This window comes from Sus scrofa, chromosome 14 (genome assembly GCF_000003025.6).
Source record: "Sus scrofa isolate TJ Tabasco breed Duroc chromosome 14, Sscrofa11.1, whole genome shotgun sequence".
In the NCBI taxonomy this organism is placed as follows: Eukaryota; Metazoa; Chordata; class Mammalia; order Artiodactyla; family Suidae; genus Sus; species Sus scrofa.
The window spans coordinates 117,607,324-117,619,652 of record NC_010456.5 but is presented as its reverse complement, the minus strand read 5'-3'; the positions used below and the strand labels follow the sequence as shown (position 1 = coordinate 117,619,652).

General features: G+C 40.6%; 1 protein-coding gene across 1 annotated transcript in view; it reads left to right on the top strand.

The window, feature by feature from the left end:
- SORCS1 (sortilin related VPS10 domain containing receptor 1) overlaps positions 1-12,329 on the top strand; it is a 529,669-nt gene that overhangs the window by 389,833 nt on the left and 127,507 nt on the right.

The window sequence follows — 12,329 nt, the reverse complement described above, 5'->3', positions numbered from 1 at the left end:
GTTTAATTTTAGTCTCATTTCACATATCTCTAAATCTCATTTTATAATTAATTTCTATTTCAATGAAAGTCTCTCTTGTTGAGGAGAGGTGAACTCTGGAAAGCTTTTGCTCTGTGAGGGTCTATGATCCACATAAGGTTTCTTCCCAACAGTTCTCTGAATGTTGTTCTGATATGTTCTGTAGTTTACAACCACAACAGGGATGTTATTCTCTTCTTGTCCTGCCTTTCTGCCTTGGGAGGCCAGCTAAAGGGCGCAACCTCAATGACAATCAATCATAGCAAGTATTACTGCAAATTTTTGAATATATTTATTGGCTGTGGCATTTGTTATTGGCCCCTGCACTCAACCAAGAACAAATTGACAGGTCCTTATTCAGGAAACAAAGATTTTACTGTTTAAATACCCTGTGTGTTGGGGGAGACTGAGTGTGTACATATACCTAATATATTTAAATTGCTACCCAGTGCATTAGGCTAGTAAAAAGGAAACCTGCGTTCTATTGATTTACTTAATATAAGTACATGTATGTGTGTGTGTGTGTGTATGCATGTAATATATGTAGTTAGAAAATATTGACCAAACTGTTAGATTGAAAAGCTTTGTGAAAAGTCATGTCTTACTTATTCTTGGTTCTAGGTATAGAACATAGCTTAGAATCTGGTGCATTCAATGTATGTTGACTTAATAAATACCTGTGTGTGTCACTGTATGGGCATATCTTCTTAAAGAAGGGCCTGTAGTTGTTCTGTGGTAGCCTAGTGATTACATATCTGGTGTCACTGCTATGGCGCAGGTTCTATCTCTGGTCCAGGAACTTCTGCATGCTGTGGGCACAGCCAAAAGGGAAAAAAAAAAAAAAAAAAAAAAGGAGAGGGGACCTTTAACCATAGTATGTAGAGTTCCTTAGGGCTAATGGATGAGTGTGAGAAACTCAGAGTCTCTGAAATCATGTACCACTTAGTATGTGTGTACGTGATTTGGAGGAAAAGGACGTAACTTTTATCAGGATCTTTGTGTGGTAATTGCACATGGATCTGCAGTTTTATATCTGTGCTCATCTATGTATATTATCCTATTAGAGAACCTGCACTACCAAGTTGGGACTTTCTTGCTTCTCCCTTTTACTTCTGAAATGAAAGGCCTGGCTGGTGACCTGAATATTTCTGCACTTGCAGTGTTCTGTGCTAGCAGGGACAGGGAACAATTCCTGGTCTCCATGTCTATTTGCATGAGTAACTAACCTTGTAACACCTTGCTGTAGGACTAATCTCTTTCACTGGGGAACCAACAACCTTAGCGCTTTAACCAGCCGTGAAAATACTGCCCCCAAACTCTTTCTGAAGTGGACCTCAAATCAGCATTTTATAAGCGGAGGTAAAAATGAAAGGAAACTCACCACTCTATTCCACCACCATCCCACTCATTCTGGTTGTGGGTGAGAGTGAAACATCTCATTTTTACTTCCCATTTTCTACTCCTGCAATATCAAATTGTTGTCTTGAACAGCATGCATATTAACATCTGGATAAGGGAGCACTGCTGAAATACTGTAGGAGCAGAGCATCGCAGACACAGAGACCTCAGTTCTCATCTGTCCTCACTGTATTAACAATGAAGTGGTTTGAGTTCATACAGTAAGCTTTCATTACTTTCATACCAGCAAAAGTAGCGAAAATTGACAGAACACTGAAAACTAGCTATGATGGGAAAAAAAATCATTTTATACATATATATATATTTTTAAAAAGTAGCACTGACAACAATACAGAAGATAAGCAGTACTCCAGTGTGTCAGGTGAAAAAGAGAATTCACTTCCTGACCTTCATTCTCATTCCCCAAAATTGGTATTAAAAATATTTGTTTTCTTTTTTATTATCCCAGAAATTATTTGGGTTTCCTGGATAAAAGTATTATTTACACGTACATACACACTAACAAATGTTCATAGTGTAAAACTTTTATGCCAAAGTCTGTGTGAGTGCACACAGGAGCAACTTAAAAATCTTTCCAGCACATGTAAATTTAGCCACTTCGTGGTTAATCACTACATAGAAACCTATTATGTACTCAACTATGATTTTGTTAATCACTGTCTCATTGATAGGCATATAGATATTGGGGACATTTAGAATAGTGCTGATTCATTCACATGCACACATATTAACTTATTCGGTTAGAAAGCATTCAAACATGTATAAGCAACCAACACTGCTCAAAGAAAAATTACTGAAGGGAAATCTCTGGGTATGAAATTGTATACATTTAAAATATGTACAGACTTAGTCACATTGCCCTCTGAAATAGTTGTAGCATTGCATACTTTTCATTTGTTGTTTGTTTGTTTTGCTTTTTAGGGCTGTACCTGCAGCATATGGAAGTTCCCAGGCTAGAAGTCGAATCAGAGCCTCAGCTGCCAGCCTACCCCACAGCTACAGCGAAGTGGGATCCGAGCCACATCTTCCACCTACACCACAGCTCATGTCAATGCCAGATCAATAACCCACTGAGCAGGTCCAGGGATCGAATCCGCAACCTCATGTTTGCAGTTGGGTTCATTACTGCTGAGCTACAACGAAAGCTCCTCATTACATACTCTTTGAATATGAGAGTGCCTGTGTTTGCAAGCTCTCAATAGTCCATAATATTATGAAAAGTTTTTTAAACATAACCCATCTGCTGAGCAAAAATGTGGCATGTCCTTATTGTTTTAATTTGCATTTATTTAATTAAGAATGATGTTAAGAATTTGTATTTATTTTTCTTGGCTGTTTGTATTTCGTCTTCAGTGAACCTTCAAGAGATATCACATCTCTTTAATGTTCCTAGAGAACAGCAACACTGGTATTTTTATGCAAATCTAAAAATACCACACTTGCCACCCCTGCTCCAGCCAGAGTCCCAACACAAGTACACCCACTGGATTATTAGACTACGCATTTCATAGCCTTCACCTACCTTCTTCATCAAACAGTTAATGTATTTAGTAGCTTCTAGGGTGGTGCCTGGGGGGAGGTTAGAAGTTTGCATTTCTGGTTGGCTTCAGATTCTAAAAGGTCCCTACTACTTCCTGACATGTTTAGCAGATACCCTCCCCCTCCTTTCTGTCCCCAGATCAAGCATCCAGGCTTAATCCGCCAGCACCTAACACTTTTGTCTTTCTAATAGTGTTGTTCTGACCCCATTTTTCATATTGCCTAAGTCTCTTGATTTCAACCACTATTGATTTCTACTTGGCCTCTCTGATGTAGCAGCTAAAGACAGACCTGAAAACCAACAAGAAAAGCATGAAATAAGATAACACAGGCCTCCCCACTCAACAAGGAAAAACCTGACAGTGATGGTGCAGTAACTGACTCAGCTGGGCAGCTTTCAAATTAGGTCCTTTGTATCCATTTCGTGCTACATTCCCTGCACCCTCTGTGAGGAGGTTTGTGCCTTTATTTCCCAAGGATGTGAGCACAGAGAAGAAACTTGTCATCTCCAGATCTTAATTCTAGGGCAAAGGACTGGCTTTCTCCAGGGTTCTCAGGCTCCCCCAGGACTCAGCAGTACCAGTCCATATACCATGGATGTGTGGCAGTTTCTAAGGGTTTGGAAATTTCCTCATACTTCTGACTCATGCTTTAAAACAAAATTTAAAAGGTAGCATCATAAAGATCTTGGCACTCACTCATATCTCTTCTTTGCCCTATATGTTCTCAAGCAACAAAGGTGCTACAATCATGCATTATATTCCTATCATTTATATGATGCTTCTGCACTAGATACTTTTAGCTGCTCTACTTAGAACAATGCTTGGAAATAAGGCTTCTTATTATTTTCCTCACTTCAGCTGAGAAAAATGAGGCTACAGTGATTAAACACTTTTGCCATTGCTGAAGGACTAAAATTTGAAGCTGGGTCTGGTTCACTCCAGACCTATTTATTAGCCATTCATTTGAAAAACATAGTTAGACATCCATGCTATGCCAGATGCCCTTCTAGAATAAGGTATAGTAGGGGAAGTTGCAAAAGCCCTGCCCTTGTAGAGCTTACCTTCTAGTTAGAGGAGACAGATTATAAGCAAATGCGTAATGCCAGGTGGCGATGTTGGGGACATGGCTCAGATCATCAGAGTCGAAAAATGAAACACATGAACACAGGGAGATCTCGACAAGGTTCTTTACTTCTGCAGAAGGGTGCGGGTACTCCAAAAAGCGCACACACCAACAAAGGACCCTCCCCTATTTATCCCTAATACAGGTGCTTTACCTGTCCCCTTTCCATAGGTCAGGTCAGGGTGCACATTCTTCCCAGTTGGCTAATTTGAAACAAATTGTTACTGGGAGAAGAGGGAAAGAGGAGGGGAGGTCGCAGCCAAAACCAGAGCAAAATGGAGTAACCAAGATTTCCTTTGATAGAAAAGACATTATGTTACTTTCCACAGTGATAAGTTCTAGGACGCAAAACAAAGCAAAGTCTAGCCAGGGAGTGATTGAGAGCTGTCAAAGAAGGAAGCTCTGATGAGATGGCATTTGGTATTTCAGCCAAGTCCTTATGGAAATAAGGAAGAGACCTGGGCCAGCCAGGTGGAACAGCATGTGTGAAGGGTTGAGTATCTGGGCATGCTTGGCATGGCTGAGGTATAGCAGGGAGGCAAGGTGACTGGAGGACAGACAGGGCAGGCAAATGTGTTGTCCCTTTGTGTTTATATCACCTTGGAAGGCAAATATTATGCCTTATTGATCTTTACTGAACATTTATCATGCTTCAAGTATGATATTCAGTATTAAAAGTGATACAAACAGAAAGTAAGTGAAGAAGTAGTGGATTGAAATACCCACATGTCTCAGAGGCTGTGCCTTGAACTGACTTTCTGCCCTGGCATTAATCATATAACATATATAAGTAAATACTGCATGTCCCTCCCTTCAAAAAGCCCTGGGGAAGACATGCTACATATTTTCTCCACCATGCACAAAACTTTCATTTCTTCCTGCCTCCCTTCCCTCCCGCTTCCTATTTTCTTCCTTTCCTACTTTGTTCTTTTCATCGTCTCTTTCCCTTTTTCTTTTTCTTCCTCTCCCCTACCCTGCCCCTTTTCTTTGTAAAATTTAGTTTGGAAAGTTTCTGGAACAAATGTGCTTTTGGGTTTTCATGGCCGGTGTGACCTTATGGACAGCTTGGTGTTCTATTGTGGTTTTCCCACAAAACAGATGGCCCCCCTTCCCCAGGCCCATCTCCCATTCTCTCTCAGGCCTCTGCTCTGGCCCAGTGCTCCTGCTTTCAGGAATGGTGCTTTCTCCCAGGCAGAGTTCCAAGCAAACTTCCAAGTTTTTGTCAGCTTTTCCATGGCTGTCCCCATGCTCACGCCACCCCCCTCCCCTGGACCAGGTAGTTGTCCCTCTGAGAGTTGGAGTCAATGGTAAAATAGTCTGTATTCTCAAGTGTTCTATAGGCCATGAGTGCACAACAGGCCTACAGCTGTGTGTGATATCAAGTAGCATAAAGACAGAGTCATAGGAGAAGTCCTGATACAGAGTAGGCCATCTGTAGAGGCTCGAAGGTTAGATGCCTCTCACCTGGGGGCCCACAGCACCTGTACTTGCACCTCTCCCAGGATACACTCACTCCACTGCATCATCCTTGGTAAGTGATTTTCTGGATTCTACTAAATTATTCTATCTTCTTGTTCTCTCTCTTGTCCCCAGGTCGCAGTCCTGCATTTGGCAAAAACTGTGTGACCCCAGACTTTCCATGTAATAATCATGACCTCCTGAATGTCCATAGGTAGCAATACAAGATAAGAGTTAGAAAGTTACACTGGACCAAAATCAAGAGATTCCCTAGAAGAGAGTGATGCCACTGGCTCCTCATGCCAAGGAGAACATTTGATCTAATCTTATCATTTTCCCAGAAATTTTTTGTCCTCCATATAGTCGTTCAGGGGCTGAGGCTGGAGTCTCACTCTTGAAGATCTCGGTTCTTTTTTAAAAAATTTATTTTATTGAAATATAGTTGATTTACAGTGTCATGTTAATTTCTGCTATACAGCAAAGTGATTCAGTTATACGTATTCTTTTTCATATTCTTTTCCATTATGGTTTATCACAGGATAATGTAGTCCCCTGTGCTTTAGAGTAGGACCTTGTTGTTTATTCATCCTATGTAGATAGTTTGCAACCACTAATCCCAAATTCACAATCCATCCCTCCCCAAGCCCCCTCCCCCTTGGCCGCTGAGAGTCAATTTTCTGTGTCTGTGAGTCTGTTTCTTTTTCATAAACAAATTCATTTGTGTGATATTTTACATTCCACATATAAGTGATACCATATAATATTTGTCTTTCTCTTTTTCTCTTAGGAAGATCTCGGTTTCTAACTAGTATCTGTTACAGAGAACTCTAAGATCCTGATGGGAATGAAATTTATTTGAGCACAATTTTGTTGACATGTGTACACCTGTGTGTGTGTGGTGTGTGTGTGTGTGTTTGGTGGGAACATTAATAGGAATGTTCTAGAATAAATACTAGGATGGTAGAAAGAACAAAAAATTTATATACAGATGTATGGGCTTTAAAAACTTCTTTAAAGTTGAAAATTAATGGGGGGAGCGAAGGAGACTTTTAAAGTGCTTAATCTTGCTGGCATAATTTATGGTTTTATTTAAAATTAAACTTTTACAACATGAAGGCATATGAAAGGATTTGGGGCTATTTAAATGTGTTAAATGGTAGAATCAGTGAATAGAGTTCTGGCAATCATCAATACAGTTTTTGCTTCATCATCTAGTAGCATATCAGCTTGTACAAATCTCCTCCTAAATATGGAGTTCTTCACCTGTAAAAAGTACCTTTCTCTGGATTTTTTACAAAGTTTAAAAGAAAAAAAAAGCATGGTATATGATCCCATTAAGCACAGTTCCTGACCCAGAGGAGAGGTTGCTCTGGTTATTTTGGAGGTTAATGCTGCAGTTGCTGTCAATAGAGCCATTCTGGGAAGGGAGAGGTCTGCCTGAGCCTCAGGAAAAACTCTCCAGAAGAAGGCTCAGGAAGTATTTAGATAGGATAATAGGAAAAGAAAAGGCAGTTGAAAGCAAGGGAGCTCTCCAAATGAGCATGAGGTGCCAGCCAGGAATGCACGTGGGGTTTAGAAAAGGGAAGAGCCCTGGAGAAACACAGGGGCCAGCAGCATCATAGAGCTTTGTTTGTTGGGGAAGAGTGAGAAGGAAACAGGTTTCAATGGCTAAAATATGGCAACAATGTGTCAGACCCTGAAGTCAGTCATCTGACTTTGAAAATTTATTTTTTTTTTTAATTCTAAGAACCCTCATTTTATGGAGAAAATGTCTGAAGGCTCATTTGGTAAATGACCTTCTCAGGGTCACATAGCATGTGACGGACAGAGCCCAGACCTAGAACTTCACTCGAAGGGGAGGGAGACCCTGACCGACAAACGTGGCTGCCAGCAGGCCGCTCTGGGTGCTGAGCGCCAAGGTGACTGCCTGCCCTCCTCAGAGCCCTAGGTATTTTCCAGTTTTGCCCCAACAACTACTTCACCTGCCTGCATGGACTGTTTATTATCTGTTAATTATACACAGAGAATGTCTTTGGTGTTTTAAAGAAGTTACTGTAAAAATAGCATTAATCTGAACCCCCCAAAATGAATATAAAGGAAGATATTGGAGTTCCCATTGTGGTTCAGTGGGTTACGAACCTGACTAGTATCCATGAGTTTGATCCCTGAACTCAGTTAGTGGGTTAAGAATCCAACGTTGCTGTGAGCTGTGGTGTGGGTCACAGATTTGGCTTGGATTGGATCCTAAATTCTTGTGGCTGTGGTATAGGCTGGCTGCTGCAGCTCCAATTTGATTTGACCCTTGACCTTTGATTTGACCTTGACGTTTGATTTGACTTTGACCCTTGATTTGGACCCTGCTGCAGCTCCAGTTTGATTTGACCCTGACCCTTAGGTTCACATGTGTGAACCTCCTCGTGCCACAGGTGTGGCCCTAAAAAGACGAAAGAAACGAAGGAAGGAAGGAAGAAAGATGGTCTCAGGTAGAAATCTGTAGTACATAATAGTTGGTTCCCTTGAGAAACAGTGAGCAATACTGGTGATGAAAGGGGGGCTTTGATCATGGGGGCACAGTTCCCATTATTTGAGCACAGTCCAGCCAGACCCTGGCTGAACACCTTTCTTGAGTCCTGACTGAAGTCCTCACAACCACCAGAAAGATGGTGCCTGTTTATTCCCATTTTACAGACTTGGGAGGTAAAGTGATTTGCTTAGGTCTACCAAGCTAACAGGCCTTGAGCCTGCATTTAAACCCCTGTTCCTCTGCTTCACATCTAGCCTTTAAAAGGCAGCTTCTTTTCTTTAGTGCAGCACAGATTGGGGGCATGGGAATTGCATTATTCCAAGCAGCAGCTGTTGCAGAGAACGAGGCTGCTTAAAAAGAGCAGCACAGTGTCCTAATTACCTGTGGCAAGGAAAACATCTGTGTGGGGAAAGTAATGAAATTAATTCTAAAGTCTAGCAGTTGCCTACATTAATTGACGTTAATTAATGCCAAATTACAAGATACTTCCTATGGAATCGCATCATACACTCACCAGAATTGAATATGGAAAGAGTTCATCATACTTAATGCTATTACAGCAAGCCCCTAGGGGAAGAAAGAGTGATTGGTCCCTCATTATGAAGTACAGCCAATTTCTTTCTGTTTCCATTAGGAGGGGAAAGAGAACAAACCAGGAGCACTTTACCACCGGCAGGCGGCTGGGAATTCATCATTTCCCCTTCAGGTTGCAAATTTCACTTTGAGCCACACTAAGCAAGAAATGGTGGTTTCAGGACCTCTTCCCAGGGCTTTTCTTGTGCCCCTCAGTAGTCCATTTTGTAATTCTCAGCTCACGGCATAACTCTGCCTCAGTTGGTGGCTTGAGGAGGGGAGGAAGCTAGGACATGCAGAGGCATTAGAAATGATTCTCTAATTCTTGTGAGTAGGACTGCTGAAACCCACAGGGAGCCTCGGCCCCTTCCCCTGAGAGATGCGGACTAGAGATTTGCACCCTGGTTGTCTGCTTCTCTCATACCACTGCCTCTCTGCTAGGTGACATCTCATATATATCTTTTATTCACTTTTCCCATGCAAACATACATATGTAGATATCTATATATACCACTTGCGCCAAATTGGGTCCATATGCACGTATTTTGGTAACCTACTTTTTAAAAAAACTTTTATTTTGGAATAGTTTTAGATAAACAGAGAAGTTACCAAGATGGTGCAGCTTTAGCCTGCTTCCCCTAATGTTAACATCTTAGACAACCGTGCTCTATTTTTCAAAAATAAGAAATTGACATCAATATAACATTATTAATGGTTAAGTTATTTTTGTGATATAAAATGTATTCAGCATTTCTGTAAATCATATATACTCCAGAAGCAGAATTTTAATAGCAGGCTCTGTATGATCCACAGCCTATTTAGCTGTTTCTCTAATTGTTGGCCATTTTGTTTTTTATGTTTTATAAACAGCACCATACAGCTACCAAAGTAGCTACATCTTGACATACATCATTAATTACTTCTTCAAGTAGAACTTTCAGTACTGAACAAAGGTCAAAAGGTATTTGATCACATTGCCAAATTACCCCCAGAAAAATAGAAATGTACAAATCGTCTTTTATTTATTTATTTATTTATTTGCATCTAGGTGTATCCATTAGTAGTTAGAAGCCAAAATACACTTAACAAAAATTGACCCCACATTTTCTGGGGTCTTTTATGCAACACAGTGGAAATAAACCAGACTTGGTGTCAGGCTAACATAGTTTGAAACCCCATACTGCCATTTCTATAAGTTCCTTGAGCTTCCTTCTCTTTATCTGCACAATCAGTTGATAAAATATACTCTGTGGTATTGTTAAGGTTAAATGTGAACATGCATTAGGATACCAGACACATAGATGCTCAACAGATGTATTAGTTTCCTTGTTCTTTTAATTTCTCCTCAAATCTCTCAGATTCATGATTTCTGTACAGTTGAGTTATAAATATGAAAAGTTTATATATATACATATTTATATTTATTTTTGGCCACACTTGCAGCACATGCAGGTTCCTGGGTCAGGGATCAAAGCTGAGCCACAGCAGTGATTACTCCGGATCCTTCACCGCTAGGTCACCAGGGAACTACTGAAAAGTTTATTTTTATATTTTCTGTCTTATGTTTGTTCAGAGACCTTTAAAGAAGAAGTTGAGGTTTTAAGAAAGTATTAAATACATTGCAAATGAAATAAGCACTGTGTATTCATCAAGAAGTCCTCATTAGATGGCAGTCTTAGAAAGTCTAATTGAAAGTTGTTTTTGTGATTTGAAGCCTGAGACTTTAGGAATCTTTGAGTCAATTGCTTTTATTCCTTATCTCACATAAGTAGAAGCACGGAGAAAAGGCAGCTGTAGGTTCAGTACAGTCAGTAACCATGTACTCAGTAATGTCATCAGAAACAGGTTCGTTCTATCTCTGTGTCATACTTTTTATGTAAACTTAGCTGTATGTGCAAGAAGGCTGGAGCTGTCCCAACATCACACTGACACAGTGTGGTTGGTGGTAGAAGAGGGTCTTTTGTTGTGCCTCCCTGTAGCCCCTTTAAAGATCTCTCACTTCTTATGTATTAGAACTTAGTTTAAATGCGCTCACCTAAAGCAAACAGTGAAAAGTAGAATAGGAAGACATTGAGTGGGCACAGACCCAAGTGGATTATTCCATGCATGTCAGAACTTCTGAGTCATGTGGAAGAAAGACAAGCCATCAGATCCAGTACTGTTTTTTCTGGCAAAGAGGCAGAGGGGGAATGGACCCTGGGCAGGTCACCGACAGTACTCGATAGTGAAATATAACTGGAATACTCAAATTCAGGGTTTTTTTTGTGTGTGTGTGTTTTGTTTGTTTGTTTGTTTGTTTGTTTTGTTTTTTTTGAGGAACTTGTGTACCTCACACTGATTTAATCATTATGAAAAGTACCAAAAGAGAAAACAGGCATAGTATTGTTGATAGTAACACCTGACATTTGTACAACTTTCAGTTTCAAAGCATTTAACATAGGTTATTTCTGTTAATTCTTGGAGCCAAATTATGAGATCATTAACCTTGGCATCCTCATTTAATGGATGCAGGTAGCAAGACTCAGGAAGATGAAGCGATTTCCTTTGCATTATGCAGCTAGGAAGTGACCACACCAGAATTCAAGCCCAGGTCTCATGGATGCCAGTCTCCCTATATATGACCCTGAGACACCTTTTGAAAAACAGAACTCAACTAAAAGCTGTAAAAGGGTTGATGGAGTGTGAACTTTGTTGGCAGAGGGGCACGTTTCCCATTGTGTCTCAGTGGGTTAACAACCTGACTGGTATCCACAAGAATGCAGGTTCCATCCCTGGCCTCACATGGTGGGGTGAAGGATCTGGCATTCCCATAAACTGCAGTGTAGGTCACAGGTGCAGCGCCCATCTTGAATTGCTGTGGCTGTGTTGTAGACCAGTGGCTGCAGCTCCAATTCAACCCCTAGCCTGGGAACTTCCACATGCCGCAAGTGTGGCCCTAAAAAGACAAAAAAAAAAAAAATGTGTGCAGTGAAGAAGACCATCTAGGAAAAGGATGAGTCCCAGACATTCTTTTCAAGGATACAGGTCATGAGTTATGCCCTAAAATGAAACTATCAGGATGTCTGGAAAAGGAGATAGGGAAGGCACTGTAGAAGGCTTTTCTTTAGTTTTTCTTTGGAGGACTAGATGGGATAAAGTACTTGAGAGCTTCCCCATACCCACACCTGACAGTGGGATAAAGGAAAACCTTGGATAAAGCTTTCCTCCTGTCCTTAGAGCCAGATGGAGCCAATGTGCATGCCGCCCCCTAGTGGCACTCCTTATAGGATACAAGTTTACCCAAGTTCTTTAAGTAAAAGTATTAGATGATGTTTCCTTAAGGGAAATCATTAGTGAATCCTTATATCCAGCTCAGCATACTATTGTCTACTCCCATTGCACATAAATAATCACATCCTGATTTTTTTTCATTTGAAAGAGTGGATTTCTTCATACATCTTTGATGTCCTAAAATCAAACTCACCCATTCATTAAGCATCAAAAAGAGGTAATATAACTTACTTTTGTACTCAAAAAGATAGAGTCCAGTAAAGTGGCATGTGCCAAGGAATATTTATTTATTGGGTACTGTGTGCCAGGAACGGTGTTAGAATCTGGAGGTATAGCAGGGAACAACAACAGCAAAAGAGGTCTCCTCTGTCTTCATGAAGATTAAATTCTGATTGGGGCAGAG